We start from the raw sequence: 26,960 nt of genomic DNA, 5'->3' as shown, positions 1-26,960 counted from the left end.
AGATTGAACTACATGTAATACTTTATTTTGATTCTGAAAACTAAAGCAATAAAGTTTTACCTGTGATGATTTTAATGAACTGTCCACTATACCTTGGAAGCTTAGGAGTTCAGCCCTGCTGAAGGAAGCAAGTTACTGGGGGCAGAGTATGAGATTGCTAAGTCTCCTGCTTTCCTTTTTGTCAAATTTATGCTTCCATCATATATTTCATCCTAACCAAAGTTCTCACCCCCTCCTCTCCCCCTAGTCCCTCCCTCCACCCTGATTCCCCTGTGCCATTCTACTTCTATTTTCTTCAGAAAAGGACAGGCCTCCTAGTGATATCATCCAAACATGATTACCCAGTCAGAGGACCTAGGTCAGATCCTGTAGGCTCCCTGATTGCCAGTTTTGTCTCTATGAGCCCTTATGAACCCAGTGAGTTGGTCTGTGGCCTTTCTTGTGGTGTTCCTTGACCTCTCTGCCCCTTACAATCCTTTATCCTCCTCTTCTGCAGGATTCCCCAAGCTTTGTCCGATGATTGCCTGTGGGACTCTGCATCTGTTCCTGTCAGTTGCTGGATGAAGCCTCTCTATGATAACTATGCTAGGCTCCTGTCTATGAGTATAGTCAAGTATCATCAGCAATCATTTCATTATTTTTTTCTGATTTATTCAGTTCTTTCCTAGATCTCTGGGCCATCCAGTCTCTGGTTCCTGGCCCTCCAGGCATTGTCAGGGATGGGCTCCTTTTCATGCTCATGACAAGGTTCTCAAGTTGGACCAGTCACTAGTTGGCCACTCACACAAGGTCTGTGCCACCTTTATCCCAGCACATCTTGCAGGCAGGACAAATTGTAGGTTGAAGGCTTGAGGTGGTGGTGGGGGGCTGGGTGCTTCTTGCCTGTGGTTTAAGGTGTGAATTCTGGGACCGGGCTGTTCTGTTCCACAATGCCATTAATGGTGCTCATAGCTGGGCCGTTTGTCTTCTAGGGCATGGTGGATAGAGATAACTAAGGCTTGCATGGTGTCTGACCCTGAAGGCACTGCCCAGCCACAGGATCACCCTAACTCTGGGCAACAACAGATATCTGAGATGCATCTCAGTGACAGCCCAGTATTTACCAGAAACCTTGAAGCAGACTAATGACTTATTGCCATATGAAAGGAGTATGTTATTGCTGACAATAGCCAGCAGGGTGGTGTGCAGCAACCTGGAGCTCCTGCTGGCTCTGCTCCCAAACATGGGACCGAGCTGCAAGATCATCCTGACTCTGAGCAACAAGAAGATATCTGAGATGAAGAGGGTTTATTTTCTGGTTTAAGCTTCCTCAAAGCATCTCCATGGTTCATGTTGCCTTAGCGGGCCATGTTGATGCCCATGGTCTGTGTTGCTAAATGGAGACCATGTGGATGTCTGTGATCTATGCTACCCCTGGAAACCATGTAGAAGTCCAGTTGCAGCTGGCTGTTATGGGCAAAAGAGCCACTTTTGCAGTACTATTTATGACTGCAGACTCATAATTGAACAAGAGAAATATTGAAGACTTCTGCAACAGCCTATCCCATCCCCACTAGGAACAGTCCAGACAGGATGCTCTTAAAAAGAGCCCATTAAAATTGTGGCAGAGATGCTGAAGTGTGACTCTTCACAGTTTATGGCTTCTGGTGGGGCGTGGGGTGGGGAGAAGGACTCAGTTATCTTTGAGGGGCCAGCCCCTGGGAGTTTGACCATGATCCAATGTATATGGGTAGCACATATAGGATTTGGTGTATTTTTTTCTATTTTGGGGAGAGGGCACAAGAGTGGGAAGGTAGCCATAGGAAGAATGGGAGGTGAGTGTGATAGGGGTCCATTGTATGAAATTCCTAAATAGTCAATAGGGATATTATGTTGGGTAAAATAATAAAGTATTAACTGTAGTATACTTAATCTAGCCTTTCAGTGTTCATTATAACTCAGTCTTTTTAAGATAGTCCAATTATTTCAGAAGACAATATAGATATTATTTCAAACTAGCTGATGGAGATACTTTGATTTTTCTTGGAAGTACTGTTTAGATTTTTTTTTTAATTTTCGAGACAGGGTTTCTCTATAGTTTTTTTTTTTTTTGTTCCAGTCCTGGAACTACCTCTTGTAGATCAGGCTGGCCTCGAACTCACAGAGATCCGCCTGCCTCTGCCTCCCAAGTGCTGGGATTAAAGGCCTGCGCCACCACCGTCCGGCTGTTTAGATTTTTTTGTAGAAATCTATCACTTTGAATTTATGTAATAGCTCATGAAGTTGAAAATTTAGGTGAAGAAATTTATAAGAGCAAAGTTATTGACTGAGGTTTCTGTCCCGCCCAGTCCCTCAGCTGTTAAGCCTCAAAGAATCACACAGAGGTCTACATTAATTATAAGCTGATTGGTCTATTAGCTCAGGTTTCTTATTAACTCATAACTTATATTAGCCCTTAATTCTTGTCTGTATTATTCACGTGGCTTGGTACCTTTTTCGGCGAAGCAGTCACACAAAGTGCATTTTCATGATACTATATCAGGAGAAGATGCCATGAACACACCATAGCTAATGATGGTATCTATAGGCTTTCATATTTAAGGGATTTCTGTTGGTTTGAACTTCAGAGTCATTTACTTCTTTTACCAGTGTGGAATTTGGGGCAATTTAGAAGGTTGCACTCGTTGACGAGGGCTGTGTAAGGTGCTGAATTATCAGGAGGGAAGAAGCATCTAAGGCTATGGATGAATTTCAGCCGTGTGATGGTACTGATTTTTTTCCCAAGACAGGGTCAGAGTCAGGAGAAAGACGAACCCTGGCCTGTCCCTCCTCCCATTCTCTAACCAATCACCAGTGTCTCTCACTGATTTAGCCCACTGTGAGGCCAGATTACAAGAGAATATAAGAGATATCGTGGCCTGCCAGACAGGACAAAGCAGAGGATAGAAAGACCACAGATCTGCTATTCAAAGAGGCCAAAGTTGGTGCTGTTCATAAAGGAACATTGCTGTTGAAAATAGACGCGGCTGGAACGGGTCAGAGGTCATTGTGACCCTCGGTGTAACTAATATAATTCCCTGCTTCTTATGACTTTCACATCCTTCTGCATGCATGAGCTCTTAAGAAGTCATTTTGAAATTAATCAAAATGTTAAAAGTTATATTATGTTATATTAAGTATAATATATTGTATTATATGGAGATGGCTCTTTATTTGAAAATCATTTCACATGATACAGTGGGCTTGGAGTTTCACAGAAATCCAATACTATTGTCATTTGCAAATGAGGTAAATTCCAAAGAGGCCAACTAGTCACTCTTAATAACACAGTTTAGCAAAGGTTGAAGTTGCTTTCTTTTAAGCAGCCTTGCAGATTGACTGACATACAGTGAACTGTAGATATTAATAGCATATGATTTGATAACATGTAGACAAGTGTGTAGAGTAATGGAACTATCACCTTGATAAAGATAGAAACATTCCCATAATCTCCTGAATTTCCCTTGTTTTTTATTATCTCTTCCGCTTGAGCCCCACTCTGACCCCTGACACCTTGTTGTTATGGTATACCAATATTTTTGTATATTTTTACATATGAATCCTTTGAACAATTGTTTTAAAAATATTCTCTCCAGTCTTTGACCTCGACATTCACTTTCTTAATATTTACTTTTACATATTAACCACAGTTTCTCCTCCATTTTCTCCTCTTGTTCTCTCCCCCACCTTGCTTCTTCCTGGCCCCACTCCTCCTCCATCTCCATTAAGAAGGAGTAAGGCTTCCCATGGGAGTCAACAAAGCAAGACATATCAAGTTGAGGCAGGACCAAGCTCCTCCCCCTTGCATCAAGGCTGAGCAAGGTATTCCACCATGGTGAAAAGGTTCCAAAGAGTCTGCTCATGCATCATGTACATGACATGTCCTGGGCCCACTGCTAGGGGCCCCACAAATGACCAAGCTACACAACTGTCACCCACAAGCAAAAGGTCTAGGTTGGTCCCATACCGACTCTCTAGCTGTCAGTCCAGAGTCTGTGACCTTCTACAAGCTCAGTTCAGCTGTCTCTGTGGGTTTCCCAAACAGGTTCTTGATGGTCCTTGCTCATTTAAGCCCTCCTCCATCTTATTAACTGGATTCCTGGAGCTTGGCCTGGTGCTTGACTATGGATCTCTGCGTCTGTTTATATTGATTACTAGAAAAAGGCTCTGTGATGACAATTAGGGTAGTCACCAATCTGATTATAGGGGAAGGCCAGTTCAGGAACCTTCTCTACTATTGCTAGGAGTCTTAGCTTGGGTCACCCTTGCAGATTCCTGGGTGTTTCTCTGGCACCACGTTTCTCCCTAACCCCATAATGGCCCCCTCAATCAAGATATCTCTTTCATTACTCTCTCCCTGTTTTCCTCCCCCAACTTGACCATCCTGATCCCTCATGTTTCCATCCCCCACCCTCCCCTCTGTACTCCAACCCCAGTTTACCCAGACCATCTCATCTATTTCCTTTGCTCAGGGACATCCATGTGTCCCTCGTAGGGTCCTCCTTGTCACTTGCCTTCTCTGGGCCTGAGGATTGTAGTCTGGTTATCCTTTGCTTTACATCTAATAGCCACTTATGAGTGAGTATATAACATGTTTGTCTTTCTGGGTCACTCAGAATGATTTTTTTTCTACTCATTTGCCTGCAAATGTCATGATGTTATTATTTTTTTTCTGCAAAGTAATACTCCATTGTGTAGATGTACCATATTCCTGTTACTCATTCTTTGGTTGAGGGGCATCTAGGTTGTTTCCAGGTTCTGGCTATGATGAATAATACTGCTATAAACATAGATGAGCAAATGTCCTTGTGGTGTGAGTGTGCATCCTTTGGGTCTTACTGAGTCTTGAAGTAGATTGGTTCCCAATTTTCTGAGAAACTGCTATATTGATTTCCAATGTGACTGTACAAGTTTGCACTTCCGCCAGCAGTGGAGGAGTGTTCCCTTTACTCCACATCCTCTCCAACATAGGCTGTTACTTAGTAGCAATTTTGAGACACATATTTTGCCATTTAGTCCAATTTACCAATATATTTTTATGGCTTATGGTTTTCATATTGCACATAGGAAAGAATTACCCAGAGCAACAACCTGTTTCCTCATGGGAAGTCATGTTATATAATGACATTTTGCTTTATTTTATTATTGTTTATCTGCTCACTATGCACACAGGCTTGGGGTGGGGAATGTAAATGCCACAGCATGTTAGTGGGAGTCAGGGGGTGACTTTTGAGAATTAGTTTTGCCCATGACTAGTGATTTCTGGGGATTGAATTTAAGTTGTCAGGCCCTTGGAGGCAGGAGCCTTTATCTGCTGAGCCATCTCATTAACCTAAGTGTTTCTTTTTTTAGTTAATTTTAGATGGTTTGAGGTATAGAGTGATTTATTGTTTTTCCTTTTTTGCATATGGATTGCCAGTAGTATATCATTTATTGAAAAAAACTATTATTTCTCTGCTGAACTGACTTTGCTGTTCCCTGATAGTTTAATGTCTTTCAAGCTCAGGGTGGGAAATAGAAGCTTCAAAATCCATGATTTATGATGTTTTGATTGAAGGACATGTGACTTTTAAATGATTTACCAATTTTAAATAAGAGCTGTGGCAGCTCAAAGAGTCTTTTAATACAAAGACTAGGAATCTCTTGTCAGTGTTTGGTATAGTCATCAACTCTGGGCCACAGTGTTCAAGACACTCATAAGTAACTGTGTTAATTAAAGTGTCTTTTTCATCTTAAGCACATGGCAGACTTTAATCTGTCAGTCAGAGATGCAGAAACTACTGTGCCCTTAGCTGACGAGGCCCTATTATTATATATGGAAGGGAGTCTTTGAGCTCATCACTGTCAAAGAAGTCACAGGAGAAATTATAAATGTGAATATGATGCTTGATCTGATCCAAAGTAATTAGTATAATTTCTTGTTTAAGTTAAATTTGCTGCTATGATAGTGGGCAGCATTAAGGCTTTGGTCTCAAACTTAAGAGAAAAAGAAAATTAATTGAGTGAAGAATAATATTAGAAAATTTCTAGCCTTGTGCCATGACCATTATTACTTTGGAAATAACCTATGCAATATGGTGATTATTAATATGCTGAGGATCTTCGGCTCTATCATATGAACTTTTTATTAGAATTGAGTCATTAGCTGAGTCCTGAGTTACTGCTGATTTATTATGTCCTTCTCCCTTGCCCCATCTACTTTGTTTTTGTCTGTTTGTTTGGTCAAATTTCTAAGACAGGGTCAAGGGTAGCCTCAAACTCGACATTTAGTGAAAAGGCCTTAAAGTGGTGATGGGTGTGATTACAGGCAAGCAGTGCCACTTGGCATCATGGGAAAGGTCATTTTAATTTAACCCATAGAACCAGAGAATCTTGTTTTAGTGCTCTCTATATCAACAGGGAGGGATGCGTTTTCAGTGTTCTGCTGGCAGCACTGCTATTTCTCCATTTCTACGAGGATTCTCTTTTTAAAACCAGAGATGTATCCTGTCTGGATTGCCTAGGAAACTTCTTCATCGTGACGTCTACAGGGACTGTGCAGAGGCAAAGCTATCAATTACATAGATGTGTCTTCTTCTTTATTCCTTGAAACATTTGTAGCTGCGTTTTTCTACTGGGAATCACAATTTTATAATCACAGACGAGGGTTGATTGAAATTTTTATCAAGAAATACCTTACTCTTCTTTATTTGGGGAGTAGTTACACCTCCCTTATGGTCAGAAGTCAAGTCTAATTTATCTTTATGTCTCCAGTGTTGAATATGCTGCCTGACAGACAAGATTATTACTCAACATTTACTGGAAAAGCACAGGAGCACACATCTCACCAGATCTGTGAGTTTAGTTCTTTTTAGGTCTCAGCCCCCACCACCTTCTCTCTTTCCTTCATTTTAATCTTGGTTTTTTTTTTTTTTTTGGTACTGTCAGTTGAGTGTTTCTAAGGTTGAGACTATATACAGCCTTTTAGAAAAACATTGTCTTCCTCCTGTCCTGTGTGTTTCCCAACCTTTAGGATTATTGGTATGTGTCCTCTAAAATTTTATCTTTTCAAAATTATTACCTAAGTATGTCCACAGAGAATATATCGCTCTGGTTTCTACTTTCCATTCAGTGAATATTATTATGTAGAGTGCCTCCCAGGTTGTTGAGGATATTACTGCTCCGTTCACTTTTATTGTTTATTAATAAGCCATAATCCACAGAAGGGAGCTCGAGCCACTTGTTGATTCTCAGTTTTCTTGGATATTGTACATCACTGAATCTCTGTCTACATGATTTCTGATACCCAAAATGCTGTTCTTCATATTTCTCCTCTTCTATTTTTTGTCTTTGTAGGATCACTTATTAAAAAGCCTTTTTAACATAATTTTAACACTTTAAGTAAATAGTGCAACAAATATGTATTTTCAATCTCTCTTGGCTACTTTTTCTTTTTTTTACTAGAAATGCCTATAGATACAGTATCTTTATACAATATATTTGGAGCTTCTTTCAATCTGATTAAATTATTATACATAATTTAAAATCTGTATCATGTTATATATATATAATCATTTAATAATTTAAAATAGTTTCTAAGTTTTTAGAATTAAAACAATGCTGCGCTGAACACTTCTGATGGAAATGGTATGTGGTTCTATAAATATTTCCCCAGAATAAGTTCCTAAATCTGGGCCTGTTTCATCAAATGGTGCATACATCCATTAACACTTTTGAAGTTTCTGAAGTGTAGCCTAACGATAGCATATCTATTGGCTGTTTGAGAAAGTGTTCTTTATTTCATATACTCATCAATATTGTGTATTCTAGATTTCACAAGGTAAATTAGGGACTGGAGCTGTGGCTCCGTGCTTAAGAGCCCTGGCTGCTCTTCCAGAAGACCCAGATTCAATTTTTAGCACCTACATGGCAGGTCTCAACTGTCTATAGCACCAGGCCATCTGATGCCCTCTTCTGACTCCTCCTCCCATCAGGTACACAGACAACATGTAGGAAAAATATACATATTGAACATAAATAACTAAATGGTAAATAAAAAGAATGCATTTATACTTTTATTTACTTTTTAAAGCCAAAATTAGTTTAACACAATTAGTTTTCCTGTAGCATAATTTTAAGGAAGAATTTGCCAAAAATACTTTACTCTAAACTGGATATATTGTATTTGAGAAAAGTCTCTACATTTTAATTATTTTAAGTATGTTAGGTGACAAATAATATTCTTTGTTTGCACAGATGTATTTTTATTAATTTTTCTAGAATTTCAATATAGAACTTGTATCTTCTCAAGTAGATTTTTACTGTTTTTCAGGGTCAGTCAACAGTTCATAAATCTGATTGGATCCTCTTTTGGCCTACCCACTAAGGAGCAGATTTTTGAAGGGCTGCCTTAGTTGCTCAGTTGTTCTTGGTGGGAGAGAAGTGGTCTGAAAGCATTCTCCTGATCACATCACTAAACCAATCAAAAGACCGCATTCAAGAAGAAGACTATTAGCCACCCCTGTTTTCATCCGGCAGAATTATCAGTTAGTTACTCTTTATTTGATGTTTAAAAGTATGGTGATATTTTTCTTAGCATCTGAAAAATGCTTATACACAAGTCAGCTTTTTTTCTGTTTATTTAATATATTAGAATCTTAAAGACAGCTAGTAATTGTGAAGATTATAGACTAAAGGCAATATGCCCATTGTGAATTATCGACTTTGTGCTTTTTCTCTACAAGAAATTTTAAGTCCTGTTTGCTTGACTTCTTTATTCTGATGAGCACTTTCTATCATATAAAGACACCAGGAGAACTCTATTGGCTCGGGGGAAGTCCGTCACATACTTGGTTGTTTCCTATTTATGACTGCTGTTGACTTGGGGGAGGTTCGTTATATAGTTGATTGTTTCCTATTTATAATCGCTGAAACACTTGGAGCCAAATGCCCTAATTGTGTGTCCTGTTCCTAAGTTTTCTTCTGGTTTAATTCATTTATTTTATTTCTTGTATAGTGATGAATAGTGTATATTCTTATTTTTCTCTCTCATTAAATATAGTTACTATCTATTATTTAAAAAGGCAAAAAAGCAAACTTTAAAATGCCAGGGCAGTAGAGAGTCATTTAAAGATTACTAAGACAAATGATAAATTGCGTTTTAGAAAAAACAATCCAAGTAGCTCTGTGAGAATGATAAAAACGGGGTCAGACCAAGTGCAGAAGAGCAGACCAAGGACACTATTAAAGCCCTGCCTGCCCGAGTTCACAGTCATGATGTTAAAATAACACAGCATCTAAAAGAAACATAGGAACACAGAAGCCATTCTAGGTCTCTTAAACAAGGAATTTAATGAAGAATGTTGTTTACTCACGTGTTAGAAAGCAAGGCAAGCAAGGTAAACCAGAATCTGTGAAGAGGAAGCTTGGCCGCTAGGATGACAGCAAGTTGAAGGAAAGTAAGAGGCACAAGTCACAAGTTGCAGCAGGTAGCTGGGTGTAGACCCATGTTAGGTGAAGGCTGTTTGGAGGGGATTAAACATGGAGGGAAATAGGAGCTGTGTGAGTGGCTGATGATGCCGACACAGAGAAGATGCAGGTGGTACCATGCAAGGCACTACCCTTCCACCAGGACAGCCCAGGGGGAAAGAAGAACTCCAGTTTCTTAACTCATCCCACCTTTGATTGTGCCCCAGTGTTACCCATACCTTACGCCCACCTGAAAGCTAGTTGATGGGAGAATGTAGGCAGTGTGGGGTGGTGGTAGAACTGGTCAGGGTGAAACAGAACAGGGTGTTACCCACACACATTCACAATTTTGAAGGGGACTGGAAATTCTTTAAATTTTTAAATTCTTTTTTTGGTGTTTTTGAGACATGGTTTCTCAGTAGCTTTTGGAACCTGTCCTGGAACTAGCTCTTGTAGAACAGGCTGGCCTCGAACTCATAGAGATCCACTTACCTCCTGAGTGCTGGGATTAAAGGCGTGTGCTACCACCACCTGGCTGAAATTTAAAGTCTTATCTTTTGTAAGAGGCTTCAAGTATGTAATCAATTTGTGCATGAAGATATCAGAAGATGATTTTTAAGAAAGATTAAAGATTAATAAATATGCAAAAGAAAATTACATACACACACTCACACATGTCATGTAACATAGGAAGGTTTCAAACTTGGAACTTAACTGAGGATGACTTTGAACTCTTGACATCTTCCCTCTACTTCCCAAGGGTGGGACTTAAAGTTCTGTGCATCTTACCTGACTTGCAATGATTTCCAAGTGATCTGTATGAGGCCCTTTGCCTAGAGAACTGCCAAGAACCCTTCTGTGTCAGCGCCAAGCTTTTCTGGTTCCTACGCTGCTTGTAAAGCCATTGCATGTTTAGGGGTTGATTTTAAATACCTGCATCACTGGAAATAGTGAAAACCCACACAGACAATTAATCTCAGCTGTCAAATTTTAGAGCATAATTCTGACTCCCAAACTTCCTTTTGTCAGTAGAACAACACCTGAGCATGCACATCCACACTTGTGCACCTCCCCACATATACACAACACAGAAGAGATTTGCTACTCTTTAGAAAGTTCCAAGTCTACAGTTGAAGAGGGGAAAAAGTGGAATTGGAATGGAGTGGGGCAATACAATATCTCTCACATAACCATCTCATCTACCCTGTTCCATCTGTTGCTTTGCTTGTCATCATCTCTTACTTATTAACAACCTCCATGGCCAGTAGATGGTCTTCCTCATTCTTTAGGGCTCCAAGGGGTTTGTACTTCACATAAGTTTATTTTGATTTTCTACCTTTCCCCCCTAAATCTTCTGTGGTTTAAACTTTTCCTGTGGGTACCTTCTTGGGATTTTAACATCTCACTGCAAAGAAGTATGTGTGTGATTCTTGGATGAAGACAAGTGCTTGTCCATTCATAAATGTCTTTTTTGTTTCCTTTTGTGGAGGGAGGGTGTGATAGTATCTCCTCAAATTTTTTCACATTCACAAAATGAAGAAAATAGCATCATAGAAGCAGACATGCTGGATTCAGGATAAAAGGTATTCTGTTTCTGATATTGCTCAACAGAGTAAGAGTGTGGGACTAAGAAAAAACCCAGATAGACATTGTTTCTGCAGGGTCTACCTATCTCTCAAGTGTCCAGTTGTCTTATTTACATCAGCATATTTTTTTCTAGACTTTGGATTTTTCTTAAGAGTAGCAGTGTCCTGGTTTTAAAATCCAGAATACTAAAGTCTTATGGGAAAATCGAAATGTTTCTTACCCAACTTTGACCCCATGCATTTTCAGCTTTTTTCTCTGTGGTTCCAACCATGTCTCCACTTGCTGCCATTTCTTGGTTGGTAAGTTTGAAGTCTGTTGACATCCTACTATAATAACAGTGTCCACAATAAAGTTAGAGTAAGTTGGAATTTTTTAAAAAGTTGTTTGTCAAGTGGCAGAGAAAGTCTTGGTCACAATATAGAGGATTTCAGGTTCTGAAGTAAGGAGGTCAGCTCTAGAAGTTCCACTGCTCAGATGACAAAGCACAAGGAAGCATTTGGAGTTATCTGGTGATTGGCTCCCATTCACCGCTTCTTTCTAAAGCAGGCAGAACTGTTAGTGCTGACTTCTCTATAACTGATTGGCTTCATTTCACCAAATCATGCTGACAAGGAGTAAAGCTTAAGTTTTGTTTTTCATTCATGATTAGAGCTGGAGTTTTAGAGGAAATGAGGAAACAAGCCTTGCTTTACTGGCTGTGGGCGGTTACTCTCGGGTGTCCGTCTAAACTGTGGCTTGCTTCCATTTTTATTTTCCTTTAACAATAGAGAAAATGCAGATTTCTTACATCATCTTCTATCTTTGCAATAATAAAGTCATCAGCTATATTTACAATAAAAGGAAGATGCATATTCATCTAACAGCCCAATCCTAGACATGAGAGCTTTTCCCTATCAAAAGAACGTTCTACTCTTTGGGGACTTTGCTCTGATTTGCATTCTCTCATCTTTAGAATGTTTCAGTCCTCAAGCACTTGGTGGCCTTGGGTCTTAAAGGCTCACCTTTTTAATGCCTCTGGTCATTATCCTTTACCACCACGGTGCCCTGATTCCATCTTTTACAAAAACTCACACATTCTTCCTCTGCCTGACCTCTCTGATTGTTCTTATTGGTTCTTAGGATCTTGGTGATTGGTCTACAAAATAAAGATAAGCCATTAATTTCATGTTAGAATGAGAGGAATAAGATTTTCAGAGTTGACCGTAAGTCAGAATGCTGTGTAGCAAGATCATGGAGAGATACACCTGATGCCGTACAGGGAAGAAAAGCTAAGTTTGGTGATTGACTGTCATGGCAAGATGGCTTGGACTGGCCACCAGTAAGCTGCTCTTTCTGAGGCCTCTTTTCTTCATCTATAACTGTATAGTTCCATAATTCATTTTATGCTATATAAAATGAGAGGACTCATGCTTAAAACATAAACCCAAGAAGGAAAAAAGAGACTAGTTTGCTTTTTCCATTTTTTATTCTTTGACAGTTTCATATTTGTGTGTGATGAATTTCAATTTTTGAAACTCCGTTCCCTTCTGTCATTCTCTTCCTCTCCCATTGAAACATTTATTTCCAGCAAGTTTTCTAATTGTGCGTGTGTGTATGTGTGTGTGTGTGTGTATGTGTGTGTGTGTATGTGTGTGTGTGTATGTGTGTGTGTATGTGTGTGTGTCTCCCATGGAAACATTTCTTATTTCCAGCAAGTTTTCTAATTGTGTGTGTGTGTGTATGTGTGTGTGTGTGTATGTGTGTGTGTGTGACTTATATAATCTAATTACAGTTTCTTACGTGATTGTGAATAGAAGGTTATTTTCTGGAACATTGGCAGACTATCATTGGCTAAACTACTGGAGAAAATGGTGCCCTTCTCCCAGCAACTACTGTTTTTCATATGTGATGCATTCTTGACAGGTCCAACCTTGCGCAAACAATCACAGTGGCAGTGGATGCATGAATGCAACATCTTTGGCATTTCTAGGTGATGTCTCTTCTCAACATCCTTCCCCACCCTCTGAGTCCTACCTCTCTTCCATGCTGTTCCCTGAGCCTAGGGACAACGATACAGATATTCATTTAGGGTGGATCACTCCACCATTGCTTAATCTTGAACAGATTTGGATATTTGCATTAACCAACACCTACTGTGTTATTGAGGCTTCCTTGATGAAATCAGAGGATAGTACTAAACTGTGAATATAAACATGAATATTTGGAAGAGAATTTGATAACATAGCCTTTCAGTGAATCTATATTGATTGCTTCCCCTGTCCCTCTAGGGCCTGTGACCACTTCAGCCAAGGTCTCTTGGCAAGGTTTATAAAATAAGCATGACTTTCTTCTCATGGAGCTGTTACTCGGAACACCAAGACAAAAGATTGTACCAGGGATACAAGATTAGTGTCAGAAACAGAGACAGCTTATTAAGAAAGTAAATACATTCCCTAGAATGGGAATAAATACTGACTGAGGAAAGAGTCTAGAAATCCCTAGGTCACGAGGCCTGTGAACCTTTACAGAACACTAATATAACACCTGCTCCTCTTATTTGTATTTAAGCATTTTCCTGGTACATACTGTTTTCTCAACATAAAACCAACCTAAGGAAGGGCTTTTAGTCTTCCTCTGAAAATTGCCTTCTTTCACATTTTAAATCTTCATTGCTATTTTAATGCTTCATTTTTTTATTTTGTGTATGAGTATTTTGTCTTCATGTATGTATGTGTGCCATGTGTATGTACTATGCCTGTGGAGGCCAGAAGAGGGCATCAAATTCTTCTGGAACTGGAATTACAGATGGTTGTGAGCAACCTGTGGGTGCTGGAAACCAAATCTGGGTTCCCTGCATGAGAAACAAGTCCTTGTAATCATTGAGCAATCTCTCAAGTACCACAAATGATTATCTTGATAGTTCAGTCTCCAATTCTTTCTGAGGGTTTCTATTGCTGTGAAAAAACAGCATGACCAAGGCAACTCTAATATTCGATTGGGCTAGCCTGAGGTTCAGAGGTTTAGTCCATTATTTTCATGACGTGTGGCATGCAGACAAGAATGGTGCTGGAAAAGGAGCTGAGAGTTCTACATCTTGTTCTATAGGCAACAGGAAGTGAACGGTGTCTACACTGAGTGTAGCTTGAGCACAGGACACCTCAAAGCCCATTCTCACAGTGACATATTTTCTCTAACAAAGCCATACCTCCTAGTAGTGCAACTCGCTATAGGTTTGTGGGAACCAGTTACATTCAAACTACCACAAATCCCTATGATCCTGCCAAGGAATGAGCCTTGGGTCCAATTATAAATTGAATGATTACTCCTCTAATAGTCATGCCACTATTGTACAAGGGGCACATCTTGTCCAGAATGTTGTTATTGTAGCTAGCAGGATTCACAGGTGGCTAAGACTGCTGCTGATACTCTTCTCACCTAGCAGCCTTAAAGCACCTTCTGTCACGATGAGAGAGCCAGTAGGGAGGAAGCTTACAGCCTGGTTCCAGCTTGATTTCTTTGTGTTGGGTAAGAAAATGTGTGGTGTCTTCAGCAACGGGATCTACAAGTTCTAGTGGGAAATAAAGACTGGCTGGTTTTTTTTTATTGTTTTTGTCTTTTTCAGCCACTTCAAGAATATTTTTTAAAGTAACGGTATTAAGCTTAAGCACATCTCTTTCAATCAGAATACCCATAGAATATGTCTTCTAAAACTGGACTTTTGGTTCTGTTCTTTCAGTGTGGTGGTTGCTCTAGCAGTTAAGACCTGTATTAGACAATTTTCTGAAAATGCTCCTTTCCTAGGGTTGGATGCCCAGGACAGAACATAGGATCTCATTTGCTCTTTAGGAGAATAAACCTCCAATGGTGGCACTAATTTTTGCCTTGAAAAGACATTGCAGTAATGTATCCCAAGTGTTGGGCAAACAAGACACAAGACTCTGATAAAATATCCAAATTAATCTTTAGAATGTATTCTATGACTAAGAAGCATTTTAATATTGGACATAATTTGAACTTTCAAAATTTAGACTCAAGGAGCCATAATAGGACTAATCATAAAAGTCTTAACTGTATCAGCCTTTGATTATTACAAGCTGCGGCAATACTTTGCAGTGCTAACAGAGATATGATGTTATAACATCTTTTCAAAAGCTAAGACCATTTCAAGCACCTTAGAAAATAATTACACTTAAGAGTGCTCCCTAGGTTTGGAACCAGACTTGGGGTAGAAAGGGAGGAAAGCAAAACTCACACCTCAATAGAATTTTATCCCTATTCACTGACACGATATGGCAGTTGTAATTGAAATTGTGACTGCATTGCATTGCTTTATATCTGAGGAGCAGAAACACACCGACTTTTTCATGTTGAAACTGAGAGTAATTTGTTCAAAATCTCCTGGTGAGAGGAAAATTGCCTTATGTCTTTGAGGGGTCATAACAGTTTTCAGAGTCTCTACAACAAACCCATTGCAGGACATAACAGATAATTGAAAACAAAAGCAGAATATATTAAGTCTGCTGATACAGAGGTTAAAGCGGTGGCATAAAACTGTTCAGGAAAGTGGCTCTGCCAACATGGTGTCATCATGTGTGGTTCACACAACACATTACTACTTAATATGGCATCAGCTTATGCTTTTCATGTAAAGCTTCTACTCTCACTTGAAAATATGACCGTATCTTTAGAAAATAGAAAATTTTCTACAATAACCATTTTTTTTGTTAAAACCATTAACTGTAGGTTAAATAAGCAATTGTACTATGAACGAAAAATATCAAAAACTTACCTGAGAAATAAATCATTATCATTTTAAGACCTGTGTATGCATGTACTGTATCAATGGTAGTAATTACATAGGCTAATGAGACAACTATCTAATTCATGAATGGTATTAAGATTTTAGTTTTTCAAAATCTTAAGAGAAACAAATTTATTTTTCAGGCATTAAAAAAATCCCCTATTTCCTTTGTTTTTTCCTTTTTCTCATTTGTGATCCTTGTTTGGCCACTTTGGTTTTTCACTCATTTTCTTTCCTCCTGTTGTTTTCTCTATTTGCTTCTGTTTACTTCTGGAGCTTTTCCTAAGCAATAGAAAGGGGAAATACATGGTTGTTCAAAGCAGTTTATTCTTAGGATGTTCAGTAATAAATACAAGCCAAAGAGAAGATGCCCCTCCTACTCAAGTTTTCTTACCCATACTCTGAATTTACCTTCAATACTTTCCACAATGATTCATGAGCAAGTTAATATCATTTGGGAAAGAAAATTTGGCCTTCTAAGTAGAGTCTCTCATCCTGTTTCTGTTTGTTTGTTTACTGGCTTGCTTGACTTTCTCTTTGATACAAATTGAAAGTCATCATCATGATGTGGTGAGAAGACAGATAGGATACTTTCTATCTAGAAATCTCCAGTGGTGACCCAGCCACCACAGTGATGCTGTCACCTGGGTATGGCAGCCACATTCCTTTATGGAACCTACCAATGATTCCTATTTTCCATGAGTCCTTCCCACATCCTAGAATTTTTCTCCCAGATGTCACTATTGCTTTCTTCTTGACAGTTTCATTCTTTATATCCTTAAATATGGGGATAAATTATTATCATTGGCAGACCTATTTACTTATTATCATTTTAGATAGAAATATTTGTAATATTAATATTAGTATCACAGGATTCAATAGATAAACTGTATCAAATTTTTGACTAGTATTAGGACTCCCCCCTATGCAATTCCTTAGTAACATCCAAATTTCAATCCAAATTCTGTCTTAGTATATTGAGTTCCTCACCTCTCCTCAACTGGATAAAGGAAAGATTTTCCTGCACTTCCACATCATTCTGTGAATGCCTGCTTATTATTACTTACAGTAATTCTATGTATGTTTGTTTCTCCTTTTCACACACACACACACACACACGCACGCACGCACACACACACACACACACACACTCATGAGACTGGGTTTCAAACACTTTGAAGGCAAGACTACATTCAAATTCGGGTCTTTTTTTAATTCCAAGTCACTGTGCTTGGTGTTGTATTAGTGATGGAAAAAGTGCTACTAAGTAGCAGAATTCAAATATTCAAATATTTGGGGAGATAGTAAAGTGAGAGGTGGGGAGGAGGTGTGTGTGTGTGTGTGTGTGTGTGTGAGAGAGAGAGAGTGTGTGTGTGAGAGAGAGAGTATGTGTGCATGTGCATATGTGTGTATTGTGTGTGAATGTGTGTGAGTATGTATGTGTGATATTAATTCCCACAGTGTGTGTGTGTGTGTGTATGAAATTAATTCCCATGGTCAAAATGTTGAATAATAAGAAAGTTAGGTAAAAAGTGATTTCATGAGGAATACCAGGAGTTAAGCCACGAAGATTTGAGTTCAGAGGAAGTAGTTAGATTTTATTAGTACTGGGTAGTTAGCTAGGTTTCCAGTACTAGGCATGGCATCCCTCTTGTTGAGTAGATCTGAAGTCTAATTTGAGAGTTAATGGTTACTGCCGAGGTATGTGTACCACTACTGCATCCACTGTATTATCTTGCGGTGATGGTCATTGATGTGGTAGGCCTGAAAACACATACAACACTATATTGATTCAACACATTCATATTGCATATATGCATACACATAAGCACGCACACACATATACACATTCTTCATGTCATAACATGCATGAACTAAGAGGCTGTGAATTTGAAGGAGAGCAGGGAGGGCTCTATAGGAGGATTTAGAGGGTGAAAAGAGAAGGAAGAAATGTAATTAAGATACAGTCTCAAAAGTAAACAAATCAAAAAAAAGTAGTTAGAGAGAAACAGAAAGACAGACAACCAAGTTAGGCAACTTTTCAAAGGAGAAAAAAAATATCAAGTTTTAAAAATAAAGTTTCTGATTTCACCTTTGAGTTTTATGAGGAGGAAATCATTTTTTAAAGTCCCATGTCTGTGTTTATTTATTTTATATTTCTGAGATTAAAATCATTTCCCCCCTCTCTTTTTTCTTCCAAGCCCTTCCAGGTACCAGTCCTTACTCTCTTTCAAATTCATGACCTTTAAAAAATTAATTATATATATTTATATATGCTCCTTAATAACGGTTAAATAAAGCTGAGAGTAACATGAATTTGAAAAGGTATAAACATGTAATTTACCAACTTTAGTCTTGAAAATAAATCAAGCTTACAGTGTGATGTAGGCCCTGTGGGATCTTACATTGAAGTGAAAAATAAACACATGTATAAGTATATTAAATATGCTGATTTAAATTGAGGCCCTAAGCTGGCAGAGATGAGCATTTTGAACATAGAGGAAAGAAGTGTATATGATGGAGCTCGTAATTAGCGGCATGAAGGGGACAGAACACAGAGCTCACATGGACTTCTAGAGTGGGCTGGGAAGGTTTCTCAGGGTCTGGGCAGGCGGAAGGGATACCAACTGATGGTGTGGAGAGGGAAAGATCACATTTCTGATTTCTCTTATGTTCACTGGTGCAAATTCTTTGAAATGAAAATCAACTGCAGGTGATTGCTGTCTCTCCCATTTGCCTTTAAGATTTTGAGATGTCAGGGTTGGCAGACCATCCTTCCTGAGTGCAGCTTATGAATCTATCAATTGAGATTCCTATCAGTGTCAGGCAAGCAATTTTGTTTTGCAGCTCATTATAAAAAAGCAATTAAGGAGTACTAATGGACTGTGTAGGCATTATCCTTTAATTTTGATAGCTGGTGGTTTTCTAAAAATTCTCATGTAGAAATGAAATCTTTTCTTATTGACTACAATGTTTGGTTTAGGAAATAAAATCACTTAAAAGCAAGAAAGCTTTGTAGCTTGATGGCTTCTTAGTGGGAAAGAACTATCCAGAACAAAGTTGGAGATATACAGAAAATGTGTGGGTCTTAAAAGATCAGTTTTAGTTAACAGAAATCACATGGTGCATAGATTAGGACTGACATATTTCACTCAGCTTAGAACCATTCAGGAGAGAGGGAATCAGTCCCAATATCAACTTAAATCTGCTTAGGTACTATATAACTTTGGGACAGTTGTACTTCAGTTTATAAATATATTTGAAGGGATGTAGTCACATAATTCTGTATGATCATGAGTTGTATTCCTTCCTAGTCTTTACTATGTTTAATTCATAAAACCATTGACTTCATGATCTCAAATGTCTTTAACTATTAAGTACGCCATATTTTAAATATTTCACAGCTAAATGAAAATATCACAAGTATTTAATTTTTAAATCCGGGGTGTGTATGTGTGTGTGTGTGTGTGTGTGTTTGTATGTATGTGTCAGGATTGAGAGTGCTTGCATGTAATTCTATGTACTTGGGAAGCTTTTTTTAGGGGAAATCACGAGATCAAGATCTACCTAAACTGCAGAGTGAATTCAAGGCCAGTCAGGGCTGCAGAGTGAGTTCAAGGCTAGCATGGACTACAGAGTAAGTTTCAGAACAGCCTGGGAAAGTTAGCAAAACTCTGTCTCAAAATATTTTATTTGAAAGGGTTGTGGGTAAAGCATTTTGAACAGGTACAAGTCTCCAGTTTCAATCCCAGCATTGCAAAATAAATAATAAATAGAAATTAACAAAGCAATTTTTTCTCAGCGTGTGCTCATTAAAAGTATGGCTGTGAGATCTTATTTTTAGTAAAATATAGCTACTGATTTCATCATCTCTACTGCACCCCGAAGATCTTTCATACATCATTTTGTTTGTGTGAACAGGTGCCATCTAATCCCACTCTTTTGTCAGTTTAGACTTCTGTGTGTTTACTCTTCTATCCTTCTTTAATGAGAGAATTAGCATGGTTTCTATGTTTTTAAAATCCCAACCTATCACATGGTTGAGCCAAACTGAGAAACTAAATAATTGCTATCTAAATAAAGCATCGATTGAAATGGAACAATAATATTTTTCTTCATAGGAACTAGTTTAGAATGTGATTAATTCAATGTTGTTTAAAAGTGCTAAATGGCCATTAATAAAATGTCTGTTGAATAAATTGACTCAATGTTGTGAATGCTGCACTTGAGAGATGTGAATGTTGCACATAGCTCAGAATTATTTGCCTAATTTTTCTTTATGCGTTTAAGGTTTTGGTATCCTGGAGTTTGGCAAGAGTGTAGATTCATGGATTTGGGTCCCTTTTTTTTTCTCCAGGGCAGGATGTATTAGCATGTGCAAGGTTCTCTGCTAGGCCCCCTGAGAGGAAAAGGGTGGCAGCAGAAAGAAACAGTGAGATCACATCTTCAACAGCAAGCACAAAGCAGAGCAGAAACTAGATGAGGGCCAAGTGTTCAAATGCTTGAATTGAGCCTGTAAGTGACATTTCTCGTTGCAATCACCACAAGCAAAAGAGCCATCAGTGTGTAACTGCTAATTGAATCCCTGTTCAGCATGTGAAATACTTTGCAAATTGCAGGTGTAATGGAAAATGGGAAAGTTTGGGTGGGATTCCTTCCTTCTTTTCATTTTTTGTTCCCACAAAATACTAATCTGAAAGCTATAAGATATACCCATGCAAGGTTCTCTGCAAGTTGCTGCTTCAGCCTCTGTGAGTTCATATGAGCTTTGCTCATCTTGATTTACAGGGTCTTGCTCTCCTGGTGCCCTTCCTCCTCTCTTTCTCTCAGACTTTTTTACCTCCTTCTCCACAGCTCTGATCAGAGCTACTCCCTGAGCTCTGAGGGGAGGGGTTTGGTGGAGATATCCCATTTAGGGCTGATATCACAGTTTGTGACTGTGGGTTTCTGTATTTGACTAAATAGACATTGTTGGTCTATAATTCACAGAATACTATTAGGGGGCATTTTACTGTTACTTTTTTTTAACCAGTAGTATCTGGTTTTACTCTAGCTCTCTGAACTGTGCTTCTTGGCCACTCAAACAATGTGTAGTATGGGTTCCTTCTCACAGAATGGGCCATAAGTAAAATCACACATTGGATGGTTACTCACATAAGGTTTGTGTCACCACTGTCCTAGGATATTTTGCAGGCAGGACAGACTGTAGATCAAAGGATTGGTGGTTGGATTGGCTTTTACATTTTTGTTTCAGTAGCCTACAGAATACCTTTCCATACTAAAGACATGAGAATGTAGGGGTGAGGTTCTAAGTAGGCATCTGCTCACTCTCTCCATGTTCTCTAAGTATGGCTGTTGTCCTCAGCAATGGGAACTTGCTGTCAATTTGTGGAAGCAACCTATTGTCTTGGCACCAGCCTGGGTTGTTTGGGGATTTCCATGGGATCCCCTTTGACCAACAACTCAATTGGATGTAACCCAGCCCTGGTACTAGAAGCTTCATTTGGTGACAGAGATGGCCAGTTGGGACTCTGTCTCTCATTATTTGGAGACTTTATTAGATTCGCCTTCATATATCCTTCCTGTATTTTAGGAAGTTTCTACTACACTAGATTTCTATACCACCCCTCAAATGGCCTTCAATTCTAGTTATCTCTCCCAAATTCCCTCCCTTCCATGGAGATCTATGTGCTTCCCTCCCAATTCCCTTCCTCTATTCTCAGCCTTTCTGGGCCTATCTATGGATTATAGTTTAGTTACCATTTAACACCTAATATTCACACATCAGCAATTACATACCATATTTATCTTTCTGGGTCTGCATTTCCCTACAGATGATTATTTTTCCTAGCCCCACCCATTTGTCTGCAAATTTCATGTCATTTTTTTTAACAAATGAGTAATATTCTATTGTGCAAATGTGTAATATTTCCTTTATCTAGTCTTTGTTTAGTGACATCTAGGTTGTTTACAATTTTTGGCTATTATGAATAAAGCAGAAATAAACATGGTTGAGCAAGTGTTCTTGTGGTAGGATAAAGTGTCATTTGGGTATGCACATAAGAGTGGTATGTTAATAGGGTCAGTCCTTTCCTGGGAAGACCTCATCTCTGGAAAAAGCACTTCTTAGCAGAAGTGAGGAGGAGCAGATGGGAGTTGGAGAAGGTGATTTACTACAACCTTTCTAAGCTATGAAATCAAGTTAAATTTTAAAATGTAAAATATAGTAAGGTTTTCAGTATCTTTATGAGTGATTTTTTGATGCATGTTAAATGGGACACTGTAGTTTGCATTACTTGTTCACCATGATAGTGTATAAAGACTAAGAGGAAATCCAACTTAATGGCTTTGCATCATTCTTACCCACCTGCTAAGCCCTTCTCCTGCCTCTTCCCCGATGACAAACAAGAACCAGAGGGACACTGTTTTCTTCTGCTACTTTCCACTCCCAATTCTCACAGACTAATGTGACAAGAACCATCGGCACACTTGATGGATACTCTGTGCTTAGGAAACTCAATATTTTAAAATAAACCCCAGAAAAGCTGCTGGAATTTTCTCCTGAGGGAGACTTTCTCTTTGGGACACAGTGTGGTAAACACACACCTCCCTGTATTGTGGAGCATAAACCATCTAAGTTTCCAGGTTACTCACCATATAAACACTCTTTCCAACAGTCCCAGAGAGGAGCGCAGTGTTGGAGTACCCATGGAGGACATGCAGAAATGCACCATGCACGTGGAAAACTGTCACTAACATTCTGTACTAGGAATGGCTCCTCAACAAATATTTTTTGACGAGAATCTTTACAAAATTGCTGCATTTTGTGAACTTTAGAGAAGAGTCTTAAAGTTTTTTTTCCAATTACAGCCCCCTTGTGCCTGAGAAATTTTCAAAGAATTTTGGATATTTAAGTATACAAAAAAATTCAAGCATTTATTGAAATTCAATCAATTTATTTTAAAGCTAGGATTGGGCATACATATAATTTTATTATTTGTTAAAGATAAAAGAACATGTATATTAATGAGATATGCTTGTTAATTTTTATGCAAAATATTGCATCTTGACTGATATTGATACTACAAAATATAGAGCATCCTCAAGGTGTTTCAGAGTTCACTGATGTCTTGATTTTATGATTGCCAGTGCTAATAATACCACCTTGCAAAAGCATGTAGCACAGAGTGACAGAATTGTGTGTAGGCCATTGTAGAAATGGCTGGAAAATTTACAGCATCCGAAAGCCAAATTTCATGTAATAGTTTCTTTTGAACTCCAAGCAGAATCTCCAACATTGACATTTACAGTCAAATATCCTAAAGGAATACTAGTTAGATGTTTGCATGCTGGGGATGACGTAGGGGAACTGTTGTCTTTGTTTTCTGTAAGCCCTCTATTTCTTTACGGGGAGTAAAACCCCTGCAATCTAGAGCAGGCAACAGGCTGGTGTGGACTCTGGCCTGAGAGATTTTTCAGGCAGTGTTCATTGCCGCTGAACCAGGGCCAGCCCTTAAGAGCACAAAGTGGGTACGCTGTATGCTCAGAAGTAAGGTGACCCTGAAGTTACAGGCAGCAAGCTCTAGTGCGGCGAGCAGCACCTCAGATCCACTTTGTGTTTGATTGTGAATTCATTGTTGTCATTGCACTTTCAGAAACTCTTTCCTGTTGCCAAATTCCTCATGCCCCTCCATTCAGTTGCTAACGGAGTCACCACACATGTTTAAGAAGCGGGCTTGAGAGGATACTTGCCGACCTTCTCACTTATGTCTTAGCTGACACTATGAGGTCTTTCTTTTTCTGTTTTGCAGATACACAAACTGTGTGTACTGTTCTGGGGACATCACCCACACTCTGCAACTGTACTACATGTGTTTTTCATTACTGGACTCTACACCAGACGTTAACACACTTGACTTTTATTTGTTAGATTGACTTTACAACTAAGACCCCATGAAAGTGTAAACCTAACTAACAGACTGGTATGCAAAAGTTAAGTACCCATAATAATTCATTAAACCAATAAAACACATCTATACCTGTATTCCACTGATTAAATTTATTTTAGTGTATGCTAGTAAGCGATAAACAAAGAGAACAGACCTCATGTTAAGAAGTCAAGTTTCTTTCAGATTTTTATCAGCTTCATTGTAAGTATGTTAATCAATGAATTTAATAATTCTTCAGACTGAAACCGAAGTAGAGTTTCAATACCAAGACGACAGAAGAATGCTGATCCTTGGCAGAATTTTTGGCAAGAGAGGCAGCTCTTCTGCAAATACTATTTTTGCTTAGTTCTGAGTCATCGCTTTGTTTCTAGAGGCATTCAATACAGTGAAGAAGCTGATAGCGTGAATGATTCATACTTAACTGTTACTAACATATGATCTCTGTCTTGACCACCCTGTCTATAGTTCCACCTTTTGTTGGTCTGTTAGTGTGTACACCGTTTTGTATTTTGTTCCCTGAGCCTGCTGAGTGCTTCTTCCCCACATGACCTACTAAGTTGCACTCCCTACTTCCATGATCTTCTTTGCACAGTGTTTCATTGTCTCCAGGTTTGTGCCCACGAATATGTACCTGCTCCCACCCAAAAGCTGTTATTCTTTCCTCAAAGAAGGCACATACAACTGTACTTTTCTTTTTGAGGGACTCATCTTGATCGCATATCTGATTTATCCACACAAGTATAATGTTAATGTCTCTTGGTGGTTATGGTGTCTTTTTTTTTTCCTTTTTTCTTTTTTGGATTTTCGAGACAGGGTTTCTTCGTAGCTTTTTGGTTCCTGTCCTGGAACTAGCTCTTGTAGACCAGGCTGGCCCCGAACTCACAGAGACCCGCCTGCCTCTGCCTCCCGAGTGCTGGGATTAAAGGTGTGTGCCACCACTGCCCTGCTGGTGTTTTATTTTTGCACATTGCATAAACTGTATTTGGCACACTATATCTTTAAGGGGATCCAAGAATACTTTAGAAGAAAGCAAGGAAGGCAACATAAGATTGGATATGAGGAAGATAGATCAAACATTTCTCCTTAATCCCAAAGTCCTCATGCTACATGCTACAAGATGTGTGTCTTCCTCTCAGCCTCTGGAGTCTAGGGTGACCTGTCTTGTGTCCTGCATAGGGTATCTACTGCTTTGTTCTTTACAGAAGTAGCTTCTGATGTTTAACTTATCTAAACCATTCCAGCTTTGCCCAGGCATTATTGTTCGTTATGAGGACTCAAACTAGTAGAGTGTTGAGTGTGTGGAGGGTCAGGTTTGACAAAAACAAAACAAAGCAAAACAAAACAAAAACAATGATGTTCTTTTGGTAAGAGCTAGCAGTAATCAGAGTTATGAACAGGTAGCTTTCCATTTGCTTTCTTCTCAAAGTATAGTTCAGGTTAAATTCTGTCCTCAGATGACATGGTCCATAGATTCTATCAAAGGTTGTGAAAATTAACTGGAATATGTTATTTTTTTCCATAACCATTTCTTTACATTCTGCTGGTTTCTAATTCATCTATATCTATCTATCTATCTATCTATCTATCTATCTATCTATCTATCTATCTATCTATCATCTATCTATCAATCAATCTATGTTCTGTCATATGTTATCTCTATATATATCATAAGTATAAGCTTATATATTTCGATACTATATACATATTTACACACACAAATATAGATAGATAATATATAGACATAAAATATCCTTAAAATCAAAAGTACTTTTTTTGTGCAAATTTCTCAGAATTTTTAAGTGTGTACATGTGTGCTCATCAGTACGGGGGTAAGTATACCTGAGTACAGGTGCCCACAGAGGCTAGCAGCAGAGGGTTTTGTGAGCTGTCTGATGTTGGTGCATGTTGCAAAAGCAACACATGTACTTGAATACTGAGTCATCTCTTTAGCCCCTGTTTGTTTTTTGGAGAACTGGTCTCATTCTAGTGCTGGCTTGATGGGTCCTGACAGTGTAGCTTAGGCTGATCTCAAATTCAAAGCAATCCTCCTGACTCAGCCTGCCAAAGACTGTGATTATAGATATAGTCAACCATGCCCACATTTAGAATGCATTTTTTTGTACATTAAAGTGTATTTTGGTACTAGCATAGTTTTTCCATTGATTCTTTTATTTATATTTGCACAATGTTTCTTTCTCTGAGAGTTGAATTACATTTAAAAAGCTGACAGTGCATTTTTCTGTTGATAGTTCTCCGAGGAACAGCTAGACACGTTAAGGATGGAGAGGTTAGTTGAAAAGAACCTACCCTAGTTTATCATGGGGACCCAACATGAAGCATGCAAACATTGCTGTACCCAGCTTCTGAGCAGAATGGGGAAGATTCAGTGTTTGACTTCAGTCTGGCATTAACACGGGATGGCAAGTGTTCCTGGGGCTGCTGTAATTCCAATAACACAATCTTCCCCAGTCTAACATCACAGTAATCTTTGTTGGCATTAGAGCTATTTCATCTCTGGCAGAGTAACATTCAGTGGATGGATTAGGAGTCTTATCTTGCTAAAACCAGCAACATCAGGAATCAATAGATGAGTGACTTCTGCAGATAATACCTAAGGGAGGGACACAGTGGTTTTTTTTTTCCCTCTCTCTCTCTTTTTTACTTGGAATTTTCAGGTACGATCCCACTAGAGCAAATGGCACCAATTGTGAGGTAGAAGAATTTTTCCCTCAAGAATACGGCTTTTTAAACTCTGACAAGGACCTAGCAGTTGAACCATATAGTTTAGGTTTAGCAATGTTGGTAGTGGTGATCTTCGCGGTTTTTTTTTTTTACTTTTTTAAAAGAAAAGAAAATTATGTAAGAATTTTGTTCCTTTACCTGATTCAGAAATTGATGCATCATATACACTTTGCTAGAGATCCTTGCAAGGACACCACAAACTGCTTAGAAACCCCAAGTTTATGAAACTTGTGAAGGGTATCACACCCCTGAAAACATGCCTGTGTCTCATTATATAAATGAAAATGTGATGTTTTCTTCTACAATTACATGCTTTCTTTAAAACAAAAAAGAGGTTCCTTGGCATGGAAGAACTTCTTCATTCTGACCCCAAGCCGCCCTGATCTACTTGTCCCCACTGAGAAATTTGGAAAATAATGGTTTCTATGGCAAAGGGC

Source organism: Microtus pennsylvanicus, chromosome 14 (assembly GCF_037038515.1).
Source record: "Microtus pennsylvanicus isolate mMicPen1 chromosome 14, mMicPen1.hap1, whole genome shotgun sequence".
NCBI lineage: Eukaryota > Metazoa > Chordata > Mammalia > Rodentia > Cricetidae > Microtus > Microtus pennsylvanicus.
Note: the sequence above shows the minus strand (reverse complement) of the source record.